Source organism: Panicum hallii, chromosome 1 (genome assembly GCF_002211085.1).
Source record: "Panicum hallii strain FIL2 chromosome 1, PHallii_v3.1, whole genome shotgun sequence".
NCBI classification, from domain to species: domain Eukaryota; kingdom Viridiplantae; phylum Streptophyta; class Magnoliopsida; order Poales; family Poaceae; genus Panicum; species Panicum hallii.
This window is the reverse complement of record NC_038042.1, coordinates 2,215,537-2,222,898: the sequence shown is the minus strand read 5'-3', so window position 1 is coordinate 2,222,898 and position 7,362 is coordinate 2,215,537. Positions and strand designations below refer to the sequence as shown.

The 7,362-nt window shown below is 48.7% G+C and overlaps 1 long non-coding RNA gene across 1 annotated transcript; it reads right to left on the bottom strand.

The window, feature by feature from the left end:
• Positions 1-258: 258 nt before the first annotated feature.
• On the bottom strand, positions 259-638 carry LOC112882483. The gene is made up of 3 exons (XR_003226674.1): positions 605-638; positions 404-511; positions 259-293 (listed from the first exon to the last, which is right to left on the bottom strand). It is a non-coding gene; the product is annotated as an uncharacterized LOC112882483 (long non-coding RNA).
• Between the last annotated feature and the right edge of the window lie 6,724 nt (positions 639-7,362).

The window sequence follows — 7,362 nt, the reverse complement described above, 5'->3', positions numbered from 1 at the left end:
TGTCAAGAGATCTAAACACAGACATCCGGATGTTACATTACAAATGCTTCTTAAATGGGCAAATGATAAAAAACTAAAGCAAACAACAAACTTACTCGTCAAGGACTGAGATGACTAGAGAATAATCACGTATCTGAGGCGCGCCCGACTCATCTGATGGAATGCTCGAGTCAAGGTAGAAGACTTGCTTGCTCCTGACATTGATGATGAGTGTAACCCAATGGTCGCCTGGGTTGTACGGCACCACAATGTGCTCCTTGTCAGCATGTACTCGCATGCACTTCACCATGTACCTAACCAAGTTGAAATGGAAACAAGCGGTTACATGTGTTAAATGGAAACAAGTGACTACATGTGGCTACAAGTTGAAATGAAAACAAGTTTAATTGTTGAATGTGCGAACCTGACCAAGCTATCTCTATCTGAATTCATAAATGTCACCGTCATCATCTGTGGGTCAATGTACCCACACTTCTTTCCGGTTCGACGCCTTGTCTCTTGTTGCATGTGCCTACACGATCCATATGAATTGAAATAGAAACGACTTAAATTGTTGAACGTATATCAAATGCATTGAAATGGAAACAAGTCTTAATCGACTTACAATGCAAAGCACCGAATGAGAGAAAGATCCAAAGCGTTGAGGTTGAAAAGGTCGAACAAATCGCTCCAGGCAACAATAAAGATGTTGCCTTTGCCCTCAAGCTGCAGAAAGTGCCGCTCTTGGTATGACACCATGATTTTCTCGGCTTGATTGACATTGTGCATGTAGTAGTTGTGCAGGTCCACACAATATTGACCTGCTGCCCGAAGCTCAGAGACACTAAGCAAGGCCTTTCCAACCCTGTACTTTGGATTCTCAGAAGTGTAAGCCCTTGTGACCGGTTGTTTTATCTGCTCCACCTTTTTCTTACCCTCTGAGATCTCCCGCTTCGTCGCCATTGGCCTACTCTGCTTCTTCCTCACAGGATTAGCCTTGCTTGGCTTCTTGGGAGCGGTAGCTGGCTCTGTCGGAACAGGTGGAGGGGGGGTAATCTAAGGCTGAGTAGGGACAGGAGGATGCGGATCCGGTAACGCTTCCCATGTATCCGGCAGCTGTGGGCATGGCTCAGAAAACGTCGGTGGCACTGCAGGACTCTGTGGCTGAGGTTGAGTGGTCGGTACTGAATCTGCATCTGCTGGATCAATATGAATACCAGCTCTCCGCCACTGAACCCTTCTCGCAACTGCATCCCGCAAAGTGGTGGTCGTGTCATCTGGTGGGAATTCCAGCTTGATATTCTTAGCAAACTCATGCACGTAGTCAATCTTGACCACAGCACAATCAGCCCTGACCTGCAGCAACAACAACAACAAAGCCTTTAAATCTCAAGCAAGTTGTACATACCAAAACAAAAAAAAAGAAATAGAAGAAAAGAAAAGAGAGGCAAAGACCAATGCACTGACCTGGACACCTTCAAGCTGGGACATACCGGGATACACAAGCCCGTTCCCGACCTCCAATCGAGATGAATCTCCGACCAGTTGCACGAGAAGACTGCATCGGGTCGGACGAGCCAAGCCATCTATCGTATCCGGCTCCACTGATGTAGGCACAATTGCCCTCTCTGTCCCTCTACTCTGAGAAGCACCCGCTGCAGTAGAAGCGAAGCTGTCCCTTCTCTCTTCACTCATCCTACTCTCCGGGAAATCAGGGAATGACAATCCCTGAGACTCGAAGATGGTCTTCAACTCTCCAAACATCTCCATCTTCACCTGCTTTTTGATCTCATCTATGTCAACCTTTGATGAGGAGTCTCGAGTCCGCTTCCGGTATCTGCCTTTGTGTTCAGGGAACCCCTCCTTCCAGGTCAACTTACTGGAAACACCACGGACACGACCCCGTTGCTCACGGGTTCCCAAAGCCCTGGTGAGCGCATCAAACTCCCTCACTCCTTCATTTGAACCTTGGCTGCTCTCCATCAAAGCCCTTTGAGCAACTTCCTCAACGCTCGTGCTGTAGAAATTGATATTGCCATCCTCCGTGAGCTTTGACCTAGCACGCATAAATGGTGCCAGCCGTCCCTCAAACGATTCATAGGGATTCTCAATGCCCCTCTCTGCCAGCATCTCATCCTCCTGCTCCCACTTGCGTTGCTTTCCAGCATATCCCGTTGAGCCAAGGTGGTGGTCAAGCTCGTTCCGCGCTCGGAGACCCTGAAAATACTCACTTGACTGTTGGAACTCGGGAGTATTCCACTTTTGAACAAGCTCGTCCCAGGCTTCTTTGGTCATGTCCGCATACTTGTCAAAAGGGTTCTCTTTCTTCTTCCAACACTTTAAAAGCCTGCACGACAAAACAATAAATCTGCATAAGTGACAGTAGATAATGGAAAAATGTTAGTAAATGACAATAGTAAGTGACAACACTTTACTTGTTCTTGTAGCTCCTCCAGGCTTTAGAGATGATCTTCATAGCATGCTTCGTAGCCTTATCGTGCAACTCTATCGGATATTCAACATAGGGTTGAATATTGTTTTCGAAGATTCTCTTTTTGTCGTCCCAAGACAAGTCATCGAAATGTTCCAAGGTGAGTGGCACCCTTTGCCGGGCAGTGAGGCCACAAACCCGTGCTAATCTCACCAAGATTGACGGGTCTTCGGGTGCTGCCTCAGAATTGATCCGGCCACAACTTTTCACATCTGATGGCCACGTTGTCTGTGACCTTCTCTTTCTGCCAGCACCAGACGTGCTAGCTCCTGACTGTGACCGTGCCGGCCGTCCTGATGATGCTCTATCATCTGTAGGTTGCTGCACACTGTCCTCACCGCCTGCAGCTTGCTGCACACTGTCCGGACCACTGGACATCGTGCTACACGAGAAAGAAAAAAAAACAGATACAACCATAGAGTAAACGCTCCGAATCAGATACAACCATAGAGTAACCGCATGAATCCCATACCTAGGCCTAGACATGCTTAATGCTTTAGTGAATTCTCGCAAAGTAATCTCCATTTTTTGAAATATATGACTTAATCTTTGGTCATTAACCGCTCTTTTTTTTAAATTTGGCTAGGTTGGTATCTTTTTGCTCTTGATAATTTGATTTGTTTTCAATTCTATGTAGCAAAATATATTATGTGTGTCTATGGAAGATGTTTCTTGCCTCATACATCCATATGTAGGGTATGAACACTGACTAATTAGAAAGGGGGAAAGCTCACCTACGGCGGCAGTGGACGACGCTACGTTCGCTTGGGGCGGCGCCGCGGGGCCGGGGACGACGGCGCGACGGCTCGGGGAAGGCTCGACGGCGGCGGCACTCGCGGGGACGACGGCGCGACGGCTCGGGGAAGGCTCGACGGCGGCGGCACTCGCGGGGACGACGGCGTGACGTCTCGGGGAAGGCTCGACGGCGGCGGCACTCGCGGGGACGGGAGCTCGGGCCCGGGGGGCGCCGATAAGGCGGAGCGGCGCTGCGGGGCCGGGGACGACGGCCGCGAGGGAGTGACGGTCTGGCTCAATGACGACGGGCGGCGCGAGAGGACGGCGCGGCGGCGGGGAGCTGAGAACGGGTGTGAACGATTTGAAAATTTGACCTAAGTCCCAAGAAGGCCAGCGGCGCGTTCTAAATGCGCGACGTGCTCCCGTGCCTAAGGCGCGTCACGCATCTTCATACGCGACGCGCCGTAGATAACGCGCGTCTCGCCTTTGATGCCCCCGAGATGGTTGCCTGATCAGGCGCGCGTTGGGAGGGGATTTTGTCCCACCTCGCCAACGCAAGGCGAGTGCGTCCAGCTTATAAGCTTGGGCGGTCTTTGCCGTTTCGAAATTACAATGCATGTACCTTTGAGCCGTAGTTTCCTCTCTTTGCCCATGCTGGCGGTGTGGGTCCGGGGCCCGAGGGCTCCCTTGCCGGTTGAACCCGTTCAATCTGTTCGTGGTACCCTGCGGGTTGAGCCCGGTGGCCCCGGACCCCCCCAACCAGGGTAACTTTTTTTTGTTCTCTCTTTAGGCACAAGTGTTTTTTACATCATGGACCCCACGGTCCCTGGGTTCCGCCCGGCCCCTTAGAACCGGAAAAATAATTGCAGACACCGGGGAATGCGCGACGCGCGGTACCCACGGCCCGTCGCGCATTGGTGTGGGACTGGGCCCCGAGGGCTCCATGCGGGTCAAACACGTTCAATCTGTTCGTGGTATTATGCGCGACCCGCGGTGTTGTTATGCGCGACGCGCCCTAGTTAACGCCCGTCTCGCCTTTGGTGCCCCCGAGATGGTTGCCTGATCAGGCGCGTGTTGGGAGGGGATTTTGTCCCACCTCGCCAACGCAAGGCGAGTGCGTCCAGCTTATAAGCTTGGGCGGTCTTTGCCGTTTCGAAATTACAATGCATGTACCTTTGAGCCATAGTTTCCTCTCTTTGCCCATGCTGGCGGTGTGGGTCTGGGGCCTGAGGGGCTCCCTTGCCGGTCGAACCCGTTCAATCTGTTCGTGGTTCCCTGCGGGTTGAGCCCGGTGGCCCCGGACCCCCAACCGGGGTAACTTTTTTTTTGTTCTCTCTTTAGGCACAAGTGTTTTTTACATCATGGACCCCACGGTCCCTGGGTTCCGCCCGGAGCCTCTAGGTTTATAGGGAATGCACGACGCGTGTTACCTACGGCTCGTCGCGCATTATTATATGAGCGACGCGCCGTAGGTAACGCGCGTCTCGCCTTTCTTGTTCAGTTCCAGAACTGAATGTTCCAGAACAATTAAAGTCACAACCATTCAGTTCTGGAACTGAAAATTCACACATATTCATATCTCACAAATATGAATTTGTACTTCACAAATATTCACACTTTTACCATATTTCACAAAGGAACAATTAAAGTCACACAATTCCCATACTTGACAAAGGAACAATTAATATACATTGTGTGCCCAATCATTTTGCTACTTTCCGTTGTTCCCTTGGTTTTTTGAAATTCTTGACTTTTTCTTTATGGTCGTTGCGCAAGTAGGGAGTTTCGTTGGCCGATGGTATTCTTGGCTTGATCATTGAGGTGGCGAAAGGAGGTATCTCATCAAACTGATCAAACTCTTCCTCGTCGACCGCATTCTCAACACCGACGATTCGCCGTTTTCCAGGTATAACCACCTTGAGTCTTTTGTTTGTGGTGTCAGAAACATAGAACACTTGAGCCACATGTTGTGCGAGGACGAAAGGGTCCGTCTTGTATCCGTGACGGCTAAGATCGACACTAACGAACCCGTACTTGTCTTTTTGTACACCTCTATTTGCATCAACCCAATTGCAACGGAAAAGAGCAATTTTAAAACCGTGAAAGTAAAGCTCCAATATCTCTTGTATTTGACCATAGTACGCAGTTTTGTCCTCTCCGTTAACATCGTAAGCATCAACACGTACACCACTATTCTGATACATGCTTTTCTTATCTTGTCGTTCGGTGTAGAACGTGTATCCATTTATGTCATACCCTTGGTATGTCATAACGGTGAATATAGGACCAAGAGCCAAAATTTTGAGTTGTTCACTTATAGGAGTATCTGATCGTGAAATTCGATTCCGGAGCCAACCACAGAATTTGTTCATGTGTTCCTTTGCTAACCATGATTCACTGTGTCCAGGATTATCTCTAAGCAACAGCTCCTTGTGCTCATCAAAGTACTCAGACACAATGTCTATTTGTTGCAACACGTGGAAATGAGCCCTATGAAATAAATCTCGATCTGGAATTATAGCCTTCTTCCCGATCGTCCCCGTGCCTGTGAGCCTCCCCTCATGACGAGACTTGGGAACACCAACCAGGTTACTCGGGTCAGCGTAGTTTAGAGCCCACTCAATGGCTTCCTCTGTACAATATCCTTGTACCATGCTGCCCTCGGGGAAAGCTCGATTTCTTACTAGTGACTTTAAGATGCCGTTGAATCTCTCGTACGCATACATCTGGTGAAGGAACACAGGACCAAGTAGCTTTATCTTCTTGATAAGATGGCCCGTGAAATGAAGGCTGATATCGAAAAAGGCAGGTGGAAAATACATCTCAAGAACGCTCAAAGTTTCATAGTGCTTGTTTTCCAATGACTCAAGATCTTCTTCACTTAGAACCTTTTGACCAATTGCATTAAAGAAAAAGCAAAGGTTCATAATAGCCTCCCGAACATTGACCGGTAGGATATTCCGAATTCCTACGGCAATCATCTGCGTCAGCAATACATGGTAATCATGAGACTTTATACCGGGAGATAGCTTTAGATCAGGCATTGATACAAGCTTCGAGACGTTGGTTGAGTAGCCAGTTGGAACTTTCACACTTTTCAAGAACTCGCAAAACTCTTCTTCTCATTCTTTGAAAGGGTGATGCATGATGTGGGCAGCTCCATTCCTTTAACGGAGTCATCATTGAGCCACAACTCTTCTCTAATTTTCATTTTCTTCAGATCAGCTCGTGCATGTGCGTGATCTTTTGTTTTTCTGTCCATGTTAAGCAATGTGCCGAGAAGGCTCTCACAGACATTCTTCTCCACGTGCATCACATCAATAGAGTGATGGACGTCTAAGTCCTTCCAATACGGTAGCTCCCAGAAAATCGACTGCTTCTTCCACATGTCATCTTCTTCAACAACGACCTTCTTGCCCCTCTTGCCTTTCTTCTCTCCTTTCCGCTTACCGAGGACAACATGGACATTCTTAACCATTTCGTAGACATCATGACCTGAGAAATGCGGAGGAGGACGCCTCTTCTCGGCCTTACCGTTGAAGTGATCACACATTTTCCGGAACAGGTGTTTCAATCCAAGGTAGCGTCTATGTCCCATGTACACTATTTTTTTTGACTCACTCAAGTACTCAGAGTCTGTCTCTCTCAAACAATGTGGGCACCCGCAACCTACTTTCTTGCTCTGCCCGGACAAGTTTCGTGCCGCTGGAGAGTCACTGATAGTCGCGAACAAAATGGCTCGAAGCTGAAAGTACTCACGCTTGTACTCATCCCAGACCTCCACTCCTTCACACCACAGCAACTTCAGATCGTCAACCAAAGGACGGAAATAAGTGTCGATGTCATTCCTAGGTTGATGTGGCCCCGGTATCAAGCCCGACAGCATAATGTACTTCCGTTTGTTACACAACCAAGGCGGAAGGTTGTATATTGTCAGAACAATTGGCCAGGTGCTATGTGTGCTATTGTTCATGAATGGGTTCATGCCATCTGTGCTCATTGCAATCCTAATATTCCTCGGATCTTTCGCAAATTTAGGATATAGCAAATCTATGTTCCGCCATTGTGTGGCATCAGCAAGATGTCTTATCAACCCGTCCACCTTATGCTTCTCCTTGTGCCATCGCAACAATTCTGACTCCTTTTTGTTTGCAAAT